The sequence below is a fragment of the Phocoena phocoena genome, chromosome 7 (assembly GCF_963924675.1).
Source record: "Phocoena phocoena chromosome 7, mPhoPho1.1, whole genome shotgun sequence".
In the NCBI taxonomy this organism is placed as follows: domain Eukaryota; kingdom Metazoa; phylum Chordata; class Mammalia; order Artiodactyla; family Phocoenidae; genus Phocoena; species Phocoena phocoena.
In genome coordinates this window covers 21,114,708-21,132,968 of record NC_089225.1, presented here as the reverse complement: position 1 = coordinate 21,132,968, position 18,261 = coordinate 21,114,708, and the positions used below count along the sequence as shown (strand labels likewise).

The 18,261-nt window shown below is 37.2% G+C and overlaps 1 protein-coding gene across 2 annotated transcripts in view; it reads left to right on the top strand.

The window, feature by feature from the left end:
- Window positions 1-18,261, top strand: part of ZRANB3 (zinc finger RANBP2-type containing 3) — a 237,638-nt gene that overhangs the window by 169,364 nt on the left and 50,013 nt on the right. The gene's annotated exons all lie outside the window — the stretch shown is intronic.

The following is an 18,261-nucleotide window of genomic DNA, read 5'->3' as shown; positions in this document are numbered from 1 at the left end:
GAGTATTGACTTCTTAATATTATTCAATCTCCTGATCCATGAAGAGAGTATCTCTCTCTTTTGATTTAGGTCTTTAATTTCTCCCAGCAACGCTTTCTAGTTTTCTTGAATACATTTTGTTAGATTTATTTCTAGGTACTTCATGTCTTTTTATGCTCTTGTAAATAGTACTTTTTTTTTTTGTAAATAGTACTTTTAAATTTAAATTTCTACTTTTTCATTGCTAAATACAGGATGTTCATTGATTTTTGTATATTGGTCTTTTATTTTGTAATCTTGCTGCACTCACTTAATAGTTCTTATGGCTTTTTGGTAAATTCTTTGGGATTTTTTACATAGACATCATTTTGTCTGTATGTAAAGGTACTTTTATTTCTTCCCTGTAATCTGTATGCCTTTTATTTATTTTTGTTGCCTATCACATTGAAGGAACAAAAGTACAATTTTGAACAGAAGTGGTAGGGTTGAATAGCCTTCCCTGCTGCCAGTCTTAGAAAGAAAGCATTCAGTCTTTCACCATTGATTATGATGTTATCTTTAAGATTTTTACTGATGCCCTTTCCTAGGTGAGAAAATTTCCTTCTTCTCCTAGTTTGTTGAGAGGAGAGATGAGACATATAAAATGTTTTCCTTTGGCAGAGCAGCAGTAAGAACGTAGCTACCATAAAAGTGGATAAGAAGAAAACAGATAAAATGTAACAAAATTATAAAAGCTGAGCATAGGCTGCCATGACAGTCCAAAATAATAGGAATTCCTGACACAGGGAGTCCATACTCACTCACAAGCTTTATTTCCATTGGCCTCTACCACATGCTGACTAGGAGATGAGAGAGCACCCCTACTGGTAGCGTACAAGCACAATACCCTACCTATTTCCTGGACCCTTTTCTCAACTCACACTAATCAAAAGCCTTAAGCCACTGTGAGAGAGGTAAAGTCCCCCTCCCCGAGCCTCCAAAGTCCAGTTCAGGATCAGCTGCTTCTGGGGGCTGAATAGAAACAAAAGCCATCTACACCTGGGAGTTGGGCGGGAAACCCTATTGAAATCAGGACCTTTATTAAGACAGAAATCTGTTACTACTGGAGGAGAGGCAGGAACCTCTGTCCTGCCCAGGACCACCCACAGTTATATGACATAGTTTGGTTGTCTTAGGGGAGCGGGACAGAAACACCAGGAAAGCCACACCTCCAAGACTCAGCTGGAGCAAAGGGCCTACCTTATACCGATGTGCTACCTGTAGATCCAAGAAATCTTCCGTCCATTATCATGAACTGAACAATGAGAAACCATCAAGATTAATGTAGTACAGGGGGAGAGAGATATCCCTCTATAGTGCAGGCATGCAGGGACTGCTGAAAGCTTAGAGTGCAGTTGGGACACTTAGAAGAATTCTTGGCACACACTTTCACAAGGTAGAAGCATCCCACTGTTGGGGGCATTTCAAATTTATGGTGCACTGAAGGTAAAGCAAAAGAACCTAAATAGAACTCAGTATTGACTAGATTGTCGCAGTCCCTCACATACTATCACCTTGATAGAAAAAGAACCATGCCCTTTTTTGGGTGTAAATATAATTTATCTCAGTCTGTCCTGTTCTTCCACACATAATTTCTAGTATTTAATAGAAATTATGAAATAAATAAAAAAGAAATTTAAAAAAACATCATCCATTGTCAAAGATAATGTAATCTATAAAGCCAGATGGAGAAATAACTCAGATTTTAGAACTGTTAGACAAGGACTTTAAGAAAGCTATGAATAATATGTTAAAGGAGCTAGTAGAAAAGGTAAACAACATAAATGAAAAAGATGGAAAATTTCAGAAGAAATATAGAAACTGTAAAGACAGTAAAATGCTAGAAATAAAAACATAGTATCTGAGAAAAAAATAATTCTTTCAATCAGCTTATAAACCAATAGTTGATAAAAAGTAATCATAAAAATATGTAAATCATAAAAAAATGTGAACTTTTTTTTTAATCCAAATTTCTTGAAGGGTATCTAGCCCCCATTTCTTTTTTTTTTTTTTAAACACATTTATTTATTTATTTTTGGCTGCATTGGGTTTTTGTTGCTGCATGCAGGCTTTCTCCAGTTGCAGTGAGCGGGGGTTACTCTTAGTTGCGGTGTGCGGACTTCTCAATATGGTAGCTTCTCTTGTTGCGGAGCACAGGCTCTAGGCGTGCAGGCTTCAGTAGCTGTGACATGCGGGCTCAGTAGTTGTGGCTTGCAGGCTCTAGAGCACAGGCTCAGTAGTTGTGGCACCTGGGCTTAGTTGCTCCTCGGCATGTGGGGTCTTCCCAGACCAGGATATTTATCTTAGAGAAATGAAAACTTGGGTTTACACAAACATCTTTACAAGAATTTATTTATAATAACCCCAAACTTGGAAACAACCCAAATGTCCTTCAGACAAATTGTAGTACATCCATATAATGGAATACTCCATTAAAAGGAATGGACTATTGATAAATGCAAAAGCAGTATACTTAGTGAAAGAAGCAAATATCAAAAGTTTACATATATCGTGGCACCATTTTTATAACATTTTCAAAATGGTAGAATTATAATGATAGAAAATATCATTATTCCAATGTAATTTTCTGGTGTTGATATTGTACTATAATTATATAAGAAGTGATCATTAGAGGAAGCTAGGTTAAGGGTACATGGGAACTCTGTATTATTTTTGCAGCCTCTCATGTATCTAAACTTTTTTCAGAATAAAAAGTTTTAAGTGGTATATATATATAGTGGACACAATAAAGTAATCTAATGACAGAAAAAAATTCAAGTTAATCCAAAAGAAGAAAAGGAAGGTAAAGGAACAAAGAACAACTACATCAAATAGAAAGCAACTTACAAAATGGTAGATTTAAATCCAGTTTTATCAATAATTGTATTAAGTGTAAATGCTCTAAACCCAACAATTAAAAGGCAGGAATTGTCAGATTGCATAAATTATATGATATCTATAAGAAGTTCTCTTTAAGTACAAAGGCTAAAGGTTAAAAATAAATGGATGAAAACAATAATCAAAAGAAAGATGAAGTAAATATATTAATATGAAATGATGTAGGCTTCAGAGCAAAGAATATTACCAGGATTAGAGAGGAAACTTACATAAAGATAAAGGAGTCATTTCTTTCTGACTCATAACAGTCAGAAATATGTGCATATCTATTAACTAAAACTTTTTTAGAAAACAGAAGAGGAATAAATATCTCTCAAATAATTTTATGAAGTGGAATTACTCTGACACCAAAACCACACAGACACATCAGAATAGAACTACAGACCAATATCCTTTATGAATATAAAAATCCTTAACAAAATATTAGCAAATTAAATCCACCAATATGTTAAAAAGTATTTATACCAGCAATGCAAGGTTTGTATAACATTGGATTAATTAATCGGTATTTCACCACATTAACAAAGTAAAAATGGAAAACCATTCAATTATACCAATGAAAACATTTGATAGAATTCCACATCCATTCATGATAAAACATCTCAGCAGACTAGGAGTAGAAAGGGACTTTCTCATCCCAGTAAAAGGCATTTTTGAAAAACTTACAACTAACATAATAGTTAATGCTCAAAGAACGAATGCTATTCCCTAAGATCAGGAACAAAATAAGAAAGTCTGCTCTCACCACTTCACTTCATCACTGTTTGCTTCAACATTGTTTTCATAACTGTGCAATAGCCTAGAAAAAGGAATAAGAGGTATGCAGATTGAAAAGGACAACATGATTGTCTACATAGAAAATCAAAGAACACTTCAAGCAACTAGAACTAATGATTGAATTTATCAAGGTCACAGGATTCATGTTCAAGATACAAAAATCATTTGGAGTTCCAAAGAAAATATTTGTAATAATTCCCCCTGTTCCATTTTCCCATATCATAATTTTTGGTTTTATCAGTGTTCATTGTTTACAGTATAATGACTGTTAAACATTTCACAGTTGAGCTATAATTACATTTCTTTGACAACTATTGTTTTTCTTAGAGTTAATAACTATCTTGTTTTTTGTTTGTTTGCTTGCTTACTTAGCTTTCTTTGTACTTAGTACTGAGTATAGAATGCTGCTTAAAGGAAAAGAGTATATATGAGAACCTTGTAGATAATTTCCTGTGTGCGTAAGAAACCCTAGTTGGAAGTCAGAAGTGTTGATAGTCAATAGGAAGTTGCACCTAATTCCTAGGATCCTTGAAGAAAAAGAAAGGAGATGAAAAGTCAGTTGTCCCAGATTGGAATATATTCCCAAAGATTATTGGTAGCAGAAGGCTACCCCGACTTCCTACATTATAGATGTAGGTAACTTTGAGGGGAGGTATCTGGTTATTACATTTAATATTGTTTCCATGTGAAAATGTGTTTCAGAGTTCTCCCAAACCTCTTTGTAAATGAACTTCTGAAATACCACAGATTATAAATTGGTTACTATGTTGTGTGCATACTAACAGTTGAAGCTTCCTTTCTTTGGCTAAATGTTTTCCTAATTCAACAGACATTTATTGAGTGCTTACTATGTGGCAAGGATTATGCTTGGTGCTAGAGAGGCATGGTGAACAAGACATGGTGTAGATTACCTCTACACTGTGGATCTATGTAGTAGGAACTATGTAGTTCCTACCTCTCAAGGAACTTGGAGTCTGTTGGGGAAGACAGTAAAAGTAAATGTTCAACTACAATAGAGCATATTTAGGGCTTAAAAAACAGAATATTTTGGAAGGACATGGGAGGAGATACTTGGCCAAGTCTTGGGGATTCAGGAAAAATGTTCCAAGGAATGAAAAAGTTAAGATTTAGCAAACCAAAGTGGAGGGGAGTGAAATGGGAATGGGATGGAGCTGATGGAATGTATTTCAGCACATGAATCATTTGTGCAAACTCACAAAGATTAACCAGGAATGGTATATTTAGGGAACCAAAAGTAGGTCATGGCAAAAGCCTAGTATGTCAGAGAGGAATTCTGAGAGAGACTAGGTTGGAGACCACAGAGAGCAGTACCACATCATGAAGGTCACAGTTCACAGTGTGTAATTTATCCTAAGGGTTCTGAGCAATCAGATATTGTGGAGTAGGGTAAAATGATCAGATTTGTGCTTTAGGAAAAGAACTGTAGCTACAGGCATGCCTCATTTTGTTGAGCCTCACTTTATTGCACTTTGCAGATCGCATATTTTTTTACAAACTGAGGGTTTGTGGCACCCCTGCGTCCAGCAAGTCTCATTGGCATTATTTTTCCAACAGCATTTGCTAACTCGTGTCTCTGGGTCACATTTTGGCAATTCTCGCAATATTTCAAACTTTGTCGTTATTATTATATTTGTTATGGTGATCTGTGATCAGTCATCTTTGATGTTGATATTGTAATTGTTTTGGGGTGCCTTGAACAGTGCCCATATAAGAGGGTGAAGTTAACCAATAAATGTTGTGTGTGTTCTGACTGCTCACCAGCCAGCCATTCCCCCATCTCTCTCCTTCTCCTCGGGCCTCACTATTTGCTGAGACACAGCAATATTGAAATTAGGTCAATTAATAACCATACAATGGCCTTTAAGTGTTCGAGTGAAAGGAAGAGTTGCATGTCTCTCACTTTAAATTAAAAGATAAGAATGATTAAGCTTAGTGAGGAAGGTGTGTTGAAAACTGAGATAGGCTGAAAGCTAGGCCTCTTGCACCAAACAGTTAGCCAGGTTGTGACCGAAAAGGAAAAATTCTTGAAGGAATTTAAAAGTGTTACCCCAGGGACTTCCCTGGTGGTCCAGTGGTTAAGACTCCTCACTCCTAATGCAGGTGGCCTCGGTTCAATTCCTGGTCAGGAAACTACATCCTGCATGCCACAACTGAAGATCCTGCATGCCGCAATGAAGATCCTGCGTGCTGCAATGAAGATCCTGCGTGCCGCAACTAAGACCCGGTGCAGCCAAATAAATAAATGCACATATATATATATATATATATAAATAGACAATTATTATATATTATTATGTGTGTATATAACACATAAATGCATACATAAATATATATTAATTATATATATATATATATATATATAACTCCAGTGAACACACAAATGATAAGAAAGGAAAACTGTCTTACTGATGATATGGAGAAAGTTTTAGTGGTCTGGATAGGAAATCAAACCAGCCACAACATTCCCTCAAGCCAAAGCCTAATCTAGAGCAAGGCCCTAACTCTCATCAATTCTTTGAAGGCTCAGAGAGGTGAGGAAGCTACAGAAGAATACAGTAAGTCCCCTACGTACGAACCTTCAAGTTGCAAACTTTCAGAGATGTGATCATGTGTTCGTGTGTCCAGTCACGTAAGTTAGTTCACAGTCTGGCATACATTATCACGTGCATGCATCCTCTACAAGTGGTTGTGCTCTTCTGTACTTTACTGTACAGTCCTCTATAGAGTACAGCAGTACAGTATCTTTATTTCCAGCCCAGGATGTCCGGAAGCAAGCGTAAAAGCAGCAGTATATAGCCAATTGTGTTAGTTGGGTACCTAGGCTAACTTTGCTGGACTTACAGACATGCTCTCAGAATGGAACTTGTTCATATGTAGGAGACTTATGTAGTTTGAAGGTAGCAGAGGTTGGTTCATGAGGTTTAAGGAAAGAAGTCATCTCTGTAACATAAAAGTACAAGATGAAGCAGCAAGTGCTGATGTAGAAGCTGTAGCAAGTTATCCAGAAGCTCTAGCTAAGATAATTAATGAAGGTGGCTACCTTAAACAGCAGATCTTCAGTGTAGATGAAACAGCCTTCTACTGGAAAAAGATGCCATCTAGGACTTGTATAGCTAGAGAGAAGTCAGTGTCTAGGTTCAAAGCTTCAAAAGACAGGCTGATTCTCCTGATAGGAGCTAGTGCAGTTGGTGACTCTAAGTTGAAGCAAGTGCTTGTTTACCATTCTGAAAATCCTAGGGCCCTTAAGAATTTTGCTAAATTTACTTTGCCTGTGCTGTATAGATGGAACGAGAAAACTTGGTTGACAGCACATCTGTTTACAACATGGTTTACTGAATATTTTAAGCCCACTGTTGAGAACAGTGCTCAGAAAAGATTTCTTTCAAAATACTACTGCTCATTGACAATGTACCTGGTCTGATGGAGACATAAATTGAGATTCATGTTGTTTTCATGCCCGCTAACACAATATCTATTCTGTAGCCCCATGGATCATGGAACAATTTCAACTTTCAACACTTATTCTTTAAGAAATATATTTCGTAAGGCTGTAGCTGCCATAAATAGTGATTCCTCATTTAGATCTGGGCAAAGTAAATTGAAAACCTTCTGGAAAGGATTCACCATTCTAGATGCCATTAAGAACATTTGTGATTCATGGGAAGAGGTCAAAATATCAACATTAACAGGAGTTCGAAGGAAGTTGGAGCCCAACCCTCCAGGATGACTTTGAGGGGTTCAAGACTTCAGTGGAGGAAGTAACTGCAGATGCGGTGGAAAATAGCAAGAGAACTAGAATTAAAAGTAGAGCCTCAAGATGTGACTGGATTGCTGCAATCTCATGGTAAAACTTTAGTGAAAAGGGGTTGCTTCCATGGATGAGCAAAGAAAGTGGTTTCTTGAGATGAAATCTATTCCTGGTGAAGTTTGTTGAAATGACAAAGGATTTAGAATATGACCTAAATTTAGTTGATAAAGCAACGGCAGAGTTTGAGAGGATTGATTCCAGTTTTGAAAGAACTTCTGCTGTGGTAGAATGCTATCAGACAGCATTGCAGGCTACAAGGAAATTGTTTGTGAAAGGAAGAGTCAATTCATGCAGCAAACTTCAGTGTTATTTTAAGGTACTGCTACAGCTACCCCAACCTTCAGCAACCATCACCCTGATCAGTCAGCAGCCATCAACATCTAGGCAAGACGCTCCACCAGCAAAAAGATTATGACACGCTGAAGGCCCAGATGGTTAGCATCTTTTAGCAATAAAGTATTTTTAAATTAAGATATGTACATCATTCTTTTAGACATAATGCTATTGCATACTTCATAAACTACAGCATAGTTTAAACATAACTTTCGAACACACTGGGAAACCAAAAAATTCATGTGACTCACTTTCTTATAATATTTGCTTTATTTCTGTGGTCTGGAACTGAATCTGCAGTATCTCCAAGGTATGCCTGTGTGTGGAGAATGCATTGGGAGGAATAAGCCTGTAGGCAGGGAATCCAGTTGGGATGCTGCACTGGTCACCTAGGTGATCTGAACCAAGGGTAGTGGCTGTACCACATCTTAACTGGAAAGAAAGAATAATTCAAAATATATTAAGACATTGGTGTTCGACTGAATATGGAGGAGAGGGTAAAAGCCTACTAGATTTTTTTGCTTGGCCGACTGGGTTGATGTTTCTGCCATTCACGGAGACTGGGAGAAACAGGAGATACCTTTTGTGCGTAGTTTCCCATTCAGTATGATCTGTGCCAAATTCACAAGGCTCGAGCTATGAGGTAATAGAAGATTTGTTTCGTACTCTGCAGCATCATATCGGAAATGTTTTTCTTTTTATTGAATCACTTGAACAATTAAGTCGAGAAATTTAAGGATAATTAGAACTATCTAATGATAGTTTATATAAATTTGAAAATCTTGATGAGAGTAAGAAGGAACATTTAAAGAAAATGAGTTTTCAAGTAAATGCATTTGTGTGAGTATACTTATAGGATGTGCTATTTTATTTTATTATTTTATGTATTTATTTGGCCGCACCACGAGGCTTGTGGGATCTTAGTTGCCTGAGCAGGGATCAAACCCGGGCCCTCAGCAGTGAAAGCAGGGAGTCCTAACCATTGGACCGCCAGGGAATTCCCCAGGATATGTAATTTTAGAGGCATATACTTAATTACTACCTAAAGTAAAATGAACTCTTCATGATTTGTGATATTTAATTTTTTAAAGGCTATAACTTCATAATAAATAACATGTAAAGTGTAAAATCTCATTCTTGTCAGATCTTCTGAGGAAGCAAGTACTTCCCACATCCATCTATATCACTGTTGTAACACTGTCCATTCATTGTGGTTAGGGAGCAGTGGGCTAGAAAGGACCTCTGTGGGTCATCCGCTCGTACTTTACTCCAGGCAGAGTTATGCATAAAATCTTCCAGACAAATGGGTCTCCATCTATCCTAGTTTTATAGATCTCCAGGATAGGTTTCTTTGTCTGCTCTCATCTTTTCTCTTTTTCTTATGTCCTGCAATGTCTTAGCAGATGGGAATACAGTACCAATGTTTCAAATTAGGTCATGTCAGCAAATTAGGTCATATTAATCTGATAATTTTTCATGTATACAATGTGATACTATGTAATGGTGTTGACATGTCATCCATGTGCTGTATAAACATTTATCCTGTTCTGCCTTTTGAGATTAAGTACTTGTACTTCTTAGGGGGATAAAGGCTATATAAGTTTTAAGTATGTTTGTTTTTACATTACTGAGATCTCTTTTTCAGATATTTCTTAATAAGAAATTTAATAATGATAATGGTAAGCAGTAAATGATAATGATAAACACTAAACAAAGGAAAAGACCGTAAAATAATAAATTACTAGTACAAAGTCAGTTACTGAAAGATCTCAGATAAGTATAATTACTTTTCTTCCTCTATAACATTATTTTTATTTCTCTGTAATATTTGTTGAAAATATAATAGATGAAAATGAACAGATTCTTTTTTTTTCAGTTGAAGTATAGTTGATTGACAATGTTGTTTTAGTTTCTGCTGTACAGCACAATGATTCAGTTATATATGTATACATTCTTTTTTATATTCTTTTCTATTATGGTTTGTCACAGAATATTGAATATAGTTTCCTGTGCTACACAGTAGGAACTTGTTGTTTATCCATTCTACAATAATAGTTTACATCTGCTAGTCTGAAACTCCCAATCCATCCTTCCCCCATCCCCTCCCTTCCTCTTGGCAACCACAAGTCTTGAACAGATTCTTTAGATTTAGGATCAGCCTAATACTCTCCTAGAAAAAAACAGATGTAAGCTGTATGTGAACTCTCGGTTATTTTCTGGTACTTTGTAACAATGTCTCATTTTTAGAGAAAACCATTTTAAGAGAAATGCCAGTTATTTTTCTATGAAAGTGATTAAGTCAACCCATAATTTTAAATTTCCTGTCACTGTGGGGATGGCAGCATTTCTTAGTGCCTTAAAAACTTTGCACAGGCAAATTGCTTTAAACACAAAGCACATTTTCTGTTTGCTGTGTTGCCTCAGCCGCTTAAACAAGTAGAATCCTACTTATAATATGCAGTGAGGTATAATGAGGTCACTGCAATGTTCCTGCCACACAGGGACTGGGATGTCGTGAGACTAGGGTGCCTCTTCCTGAGCCAATTGTTTTGTTTAGGAAAGGGTGTCTGGCTCTGAACCGGGCACTGTAGGCCCCTGTTTATTAGTAAGGAGATGGTCAGTAATAATAAAGGGCAAATAAAACAATGATATTATCATTTTAGAGCAGGAAGGAGTTGGTATGTTAGCTACGTGGCTATGTGGAATGGAGGAAGGCTTTAGTAAAGATGTGGAAATATCCACTTGAGAAGGAAGAGTGGTTTAGGTTTTTGGGATGGCAGGAATGGTTAAGTCTGGATCACAGGTGGAGGGATTTGCCTTAGAGAAGAGAAGAAATACCTCTCTTGTACAAAAGGAAAGGAAGTGACGATGAGTAAAAGTAAGGAAAGGTAACAGAATTCTCACGTGATGAGTTCTGTCTTCTCTGGGCAGTGGGAAGTTTGAGAGCTAAGAGGCATAGGTTCTGATTTCGAAGAAAGTGGCAAAAGTTGAAATTGTTTTTGCAGTTTACTGGAGGAATATAGTAATAATAAGAGCTAACACTTTTACAGTGTTACCACGTGCCAACTGTTCCAAGCATATTTTATGCACTAACTCATTTAATTCTTACCACTCTAAAGGTAGTAAGTAATTTTTACCCCCTTTTATACGTTGGGGAAACAAGGCACAGAGTTTAAGTGACTTGCTCAGGGACCCTTAGATTGTAAATGACGGAGGCAGGATTTGAACATAGACAGTTTGGCTACAGAGTACGTGCACTTACCCATCATTCCACTAGGATAGCAGAATATTTAATATTTGTCGGTGACCATGGGTTTATGGTGACTCCTGTTTCCCTATTAGTGATTTTTTAGCATCCCTGTACAGGCATAGAGAAAGAAGATATAGAATTTAGAAGTCTATACATTCTGTATGTTATCATTTTAAACACCCAAAGAAGATTTATTCATGCTTAACTTCAGTTGTACAAAGTTGATAACCTTATTGACATGATCGATGGATGGAATTTAGAAAGAAATTGAGAATGTTTCTCAAAATTGATTCAGTTTTTAAAGAATTAGATTAGCTCTTTTGATCAATGCCTTTTATGATCAAATTCACATGAAATCAGCCTTTATGAAGAAAGTTAAGTTCCTAATACTATTGCCTTTACTTTCTAACTTTGTCTAAATTTGGTTAACCCAATGGAGTAGGTTATTCATGGGAATGTTCTCTCTCATCCATCCTTGCCAGATAAATAGATTAGATAGGATGATTAGGTAGAACAATTGCTTTATTATATCTTGTTCCAAAAAGTTTTATGGAAAGGTTTAGGATCTCAGGTTCTTTTGTAAAATTGTGTTGGCTAAGGTATTAAATTGGGGTTACTCTCTTCTTACATACGGTATCATAGCCCTTCTGTTTCTCAGTGTAAAATGGGCTGCTTGCAAAACTGGGCCAGTGTCAAAAGATTAGATGTATTAGAAGTGTTAGATTTCTATTTACAGATGGATTCATAAGCATGCCTAGAGATAAGAAAATCATGCTTCTAATAGTTCACCCAAACTATTTTTGGAAGTTTTCTATGGGGAAATTTTGGCATGGGGCTCTGTAAGAATGTCCAGAACACTGATAGAGTATAGAATGACCATTTTCCCCTGAAGGCTGTCTTCTACCAGATTTGAAAATATTTTTTCAGGTTGATGGAATGGTTTCTAAATTAAGAACCATTGGCAGGGGGAAAGGGATAGCAGAAGACAAATTGCTAGCCTTTCGTTGTGATGGTCTGCAGGGCAAGGAGGGAGGTGAATAAGCAATGCATGTTCTCTTTTACTTGTTACTTTCCTTTCCTCATTTAAGATCATTTTAAAGGATAGAAGGTAAGTTATCAGAAATAAATTAGTAAGAAACACTATAAGGTGAAATAGATAAGTGAATAAAAGCAAGAGAGGTGGGACTTCCCTGGTGGTGCAGTGGTTAAGAATCCACCTGCCAATGCAGGGGACACGGGTTGGATCCTTGGTCCAGGAAGATCCCACATCTGTGGAGCAACTAAGCCTGTGTGCCACAACTACTGAGCCTGCGCTCTACAGCCCACTAGCCACAACTACTGAACCTGTGTGCCACAACTGCTGAAGCCCAGGTGCCTAGAGCCCATGCTCCACAACAAGATAAGCCACCACAATGAGAACCACATGCACCGCAACGAAGAGTAACCCCCACTTGCCGCAGCTAGAGGAAGCCCGCGTGCAGCAACAAAGACCCAACACAGCCAAAAATAAATAAAATAAAATAAATAAATTATAAAAATAAAAGAGGCAGAGAGGATATCAACTGATGAATGGACAAATAAAATGTGGTATGTCCACACAATGGAATGTTATTTGGCAATAAAAAAAAGAAATTAAACACTGAAAAATGCTACAATGTGGATTAAAACATTATGCTAATAAAGAAACCAATCACACAAGACCACATATTATGTGATTCCACTTATATTAAATGTCAAAATAGTCCAGTCGGGCTTCCCTGGTGGCGCAGTGGTTGAGAGTCCGCCTGCCACTGCAGGGGACATGGGTTTGAGCCCTGGTCCGGGAAGATCCCACATGCTGCAGAGCAGCTAAGCCCGTGCGCCATAACTGCTGAGCCTGTGCTTTAGAGCCTGCAAGCCACAACTGCTGAGCCTATGTTCTGCAACTACTGAAACCCACGCACCTAGAGCCTGTGCTCCACAACAAGAGAAGCCACTGCAATGAGAAGCCCGCGCACCACAACGAAGAGTAGCCCCCGCTTGCGACAACTAGAGAAAAGCCCGCGGGCAGCAACGAAGACCCAATGCAGCCAAAAATAAATAAATAAATATATTAAAAAAAAAAATAGTCCAGTCCATAGATATAGAAAATAGATTAGTGTTTGCCTACAGCTAGGGGTGATCCAGGGACCTGCAGTGGGGGTGGGGTGATTGCTAAGAGATTAAAGATTTTGTTCGGGGTAATGAAGATATTCTGAAATTGTGGTGAAGGATGTACAACTCTGAATATACTAAAGGCTATTCAATGCTTTCATCAATAGCCTCCATAGTAGCCTCAGGGTGACCGCTGCAATTCCTGGTATCAAGTGCAGGCCATATGTCCAAAGCAAGGAAGAGCTTTCCATAATGTCCCTTTTGTCAGTTAGGATTTTTTGGAAACCTCCAGCAAACTTCCCATGTTTCTTACTAGTCAGAATCACTTGTAGGGGGAATGAAAGTGCTAGGCTTGCTTAGACCTATCACAATTCACCTCTTGTTGACTAATAAGGGCTTAAAGAGTTGTCCTTAAAGTATGTGCCCACCAGATATCTAAACAGAACTGCCATTTAGTCTGGGGCCTGAGGACTTCAAAACTTAAGGAGAAGCTTCTTTTCTGATCCTTGTTAAAACAGTAAGGAAGACTTGGAGTCAACTCTACTGCAGTTGAGGAGAGAGATCACTCATCGCTGAACACAGGGAGAGGTGGGGATTTATAGCCAACAAGCAGGATCAAGAGGTTGGTGGATGGAAAATTACTAAGAGGAGACATCAAGGGTAGGGGGATTCTTGCTAAACTGGTTGCTCCTGCCAGCAGCATGTGCTTGTCTGGAAGATTAAACTATGCATGTCTAAGTACGCAGGCTGGTACAGTGAAACTATGAATGGCTCATTAAATCATTTATGGTTTCTTTGGTCGCTCAGTCTCCTACTTGGATAACCGGTGATTCTAGAGCTCCTTTGCTGCGGGGTTGTCTGCACTTGTCAGTTTGAAACCAAGGCCAAAACAGGTTTCTTGCTAAAAGAAGGCGAAGGAATTAGCTATCAAAAGTGGGGATGAGGAACTTGATCAGATACCAAGAGTCGATCAGGTGTCAAGTGTGGAAGCATTCTTGATAAACTGACTTGGCAGGATTCTTGTGAAGACTGGGCCTGGCAAGGGCAAGACAGAAGGCCAAAGTTGAGGCCTAGTCAAAAACAGGGCTCAGAGAAGCATAACTGAAGTTCAGTCAAGGATAAGTCTTTGTCACAGCTCCAGTTGGGTGTTGTTTTCTTTTTTCACTCTTTCTCCGTCTTATTTTATGATTAAAGGCTGACAACGTAAAGTACCTTTCATCAGGTCTTTAATGCAATGTAGGTTTTTCTTTAACTACTTTTACTTCAAAATGTGATGTACACCTATTCACTGAAAAAAAAATGTAGAAATAAATTGTACAACATATTCTCTTTATTTCTGCATTTCTTTAAATGAGATGAAGTGTGTAGTCTTCATTAATTATTTAAATTAGAACTTTGACTCACAGACACAGTACTAACAGACCAATTTCAGTAAAATAAGATGGAATTGTGAACATGGCAGCTTCTACAAAACCTGAACCAGTATAATCAAAATGCTGACCATTGACAGAACCTGCCATTCCTATATAATATGCACTTAAGATACTTTAAAAGCAAATTTCTGCTCAGATACCTTAAAATATGACAATGCAGTGACTGTTTTATTTAGAATAGAATCAGACCAGGGGAAATGCATGTATAGTTAATTTTAAAATGCAAACCTGTGCAGTCCCCAACCTAAGAACCTAAGAGAATCCCGAAGTTCCTTTGTTACGTAGATGTTTTGGTTCTCCAAACACATTCTCTCCTAGGAAGCAATGTCACAATGATGGTTAAGTTAACAGGTTAGTCCCGAGAGACTGTTCAGGCCATTGAACTTTATATAATTGAACTTTATGTTAATAGTAACCATAAGCCTTTCTGAACCTGTGATTGGAAGGAATAGGGAGTGGGGGCTTGAGCTTTGGCATGAGCAGTTTCTGGTTGTACTGAGGAGGGTTTGATGTTAGTGGAGGAGACTGGCAGAAACAGCTTGCTTGTGAAGAGGTGGGGAATGCATCTGAGACTAGGGGTACAGTGATTATATAGTTTGTAAGTCTGCAGTGGCTGGTAAATGAATGCACCTTAAAAATACTCCAACTTGATATGTACTTTTTGAAAGGCTTATCACAGTAAATATAGCTCTTTAGGCAAACATGCAGTTTATTAAAGTGGTTCAGTTACCATGGCAACATATCTGGAATTTATAGCTCCTTATTTTGAGAGGGCTTCATTTCCACTTTCTGAGGCACTGAAGTCCAAGGCTAAAGTTCTTAACAGCCTCCAGTCTCATTGTGTGAATTTTTATTGTTTAGAAAACTTAGACATACAAAATTTAGCTTGCAGAATCAATCTTGTGACTTCATAGTCATATGCATGAATTTTAAATAGGTATTTTTCAATTTCAAAATACCCCCGTTTAAAAATTTTTTTAGTTATTATCAAAGCTACATATGATCATAATTTAACGAGAAGCAATAGACATTTCAAAAAATAATGGTCCCCTAAACTTATTCCCCAGAGGCAACCACTTTCTTTTCTTTGAGCTGATTTTTTGGGGATTTACTTCAAATCCCTCAGCAATGTGTTTATCTTGCTTCTTGGTGTGTATTACTGCTTGCTTTGTAATTTGAGCTGTCATCTATTGGCTTCCCAATATGGAAGATACAATTTTAGCTCTTTCACCCCTCAGCCCCACCCTCACACCCAGACCTTTCCCCTATTCCCATTCTTCTAACAAAGTGATAGGTAGGGAGGTAGGTAGATTGATAAATTGACAGATCAATCTATCAATAGAAAGAGTTGAAGAGATACAGTTTTACTAATTTTATAGAAATATATACTAATTTTGGCTTGATCACTATTCACCATGTATATTATTAGAGCCATGTTTATAATATTTACAGATGAACCATGTAATATACTATCGATATACTATGGAGATTTTCTTTTTTCTTTTACAACTCATTTTCACTAATTCATCCTCAAACTTTACCTTAGTCGTTCAGTCTTCTCTCAGTACCTTTAAGCATTAGAATTGCATTAATTTTATCTTCTTAAACAAATCTTCCCTGCAGCATTTGATCAGCTGCAGTCTGGACCATTGCTCTTTGGATCTGTTGCAGAGCTCTCATCCAGGGGTTTTTCTTTATTTCTCCTGTGTGCTGAATTACCTCTTTTTTTACATATTTATTACTTTCTTTATTTGTTTACTCCATTGTTTGGCTGGACCACATTCTCTAGTAGCCTCCCAAGAAAGCGTATATTGGAGGTAAATTGCTTGAAACCCCTGCCTGTTTGAAAATGCCTTTGTTCTACTTTTATATCTGATTTTTAATTTGGCTGGACATAAATTGTTAGTTAGAAATCACTTTCTCTCAAAATTTTCATTATTGATGTTGAGATATCCAATGCAATTCAAATTTTTTATTTTGTTTTGTTCGTGAAATCTATTCTTCCCCTTTCTGGAAGCTTAGAGAATCGTTTGTTTGTTCCCAGTGTTCTAAAATTTCATGATGATGGGCCTCGCTCTGGATCCATCTTCATCCATTGTGAAGGATCTTCAGTGGGCATTTTATAGTTTCCATTTTGGAAACTTACAGCTTTAAGTTCTATACAATATTCTTAATTTTTTTATTATTTCCTTTTTTTCTGTATTGTTTTCTGGAACTTTTATTTTTCATATATTGCCCTCATGGCCTGGTTCTATAATTTTCTTATATTTTATATTTTCTGTATTTTTTTCCATCTACTTCCTGGAAGATTTTCTTAGCTTAGTAACCAGTGCATTTTTAATTTCTGCTACTATATTTTTACTCTTCAAGAGTACTCCCCCACCCCCCCAACTCTTCCCTTTTTTGTAGCATCCTGTTCTTGTTTTATAAATGTAATCTCTTCTAGTTTTTTTCCTCTCTCTGCATAGTTTATCTGTTCATATAGGTTGCTTTCCATAAATGTCTGGTGATCCTTGGTTGTTTGCTTATATTTACAAGTAAGACATTAAATGCTGACTAGAAGCTCTTTGTGGATATGTCTTGTAAACTATGGCCTTCAATAAAAAGTGATCTGATTGGGATGTCTTGTTGAGGAACCCCAATATCAATATCTTTAGTCTTTTGTCTTTGGTCAGATATTCTAGAAAAGGATCATTTTATGTGATTCTGCTCCCTGCCTAGAGGACATAAGCCTGTTTGTCTGTTTTGGAACCCTTGGGGATAAGAAGGGGGAGGGGGAGGGATAGATCTCAGCCTTTATTATGTAACTTTCATTTAATTCCCATGATTTTTGCAGGATGACCTACCATCAATGTAGGATTCCTCCATCTAGATACCCTCTATTTTGCCCTTTCCAGAAAATAAGTCTATAGTTTTCTGCCAGGATGGATTGGAAAGTCATCTATTATGTGGACTACGTAGAGAAAGGATATGGATCAGTGTTGCACATATTCAGCTACTTAAACAATCTTTCAAACAATCCTCCTGTTTTAGCCACACCCCCATCCTCACTTCCAGAGGTGACATTTCCTGATCACTTTCAGATCACTCCATTTTAAATCAGGTACTTCTCAACACTCCGTACTGGCAGCTTAAGAACTGTCAGGTTGGCTAATCAGTTACCAGGCATCTGTCTACTTTTTAGCTTCCAAAGTTTTGTTGCTATTGATCTGTCTCCAATTTTCTTTTTCTCTATACATTTTTCTGTCATTTAAATATAGCACTGAGAAGGAGTGGAGGTTAAATATATTCAGCCTGCTATCTTTTCCCAAAATGTCTAACTAGTTTTTCACAGTTAAGAGACACTATATTCATGTTTTAAATTTAATTCATGCTATCCACTTTAAATTTAACTCCTATTTAATTCATCTCATATTGATTTCTTACTCTTAATTGGTAACCTGGCCTCAAGTTAACTAAGAAAACCCTATTCAGTATGAACTTGTTTGATTTTCTCCCTTCTACCTCACAATTTTTTTGTATTCCTCCCTGTTCTCTCTTGTGCTCTTAATCGCATTACTCCAGCCTCTTCTGAGAACTTCTCCATCCTA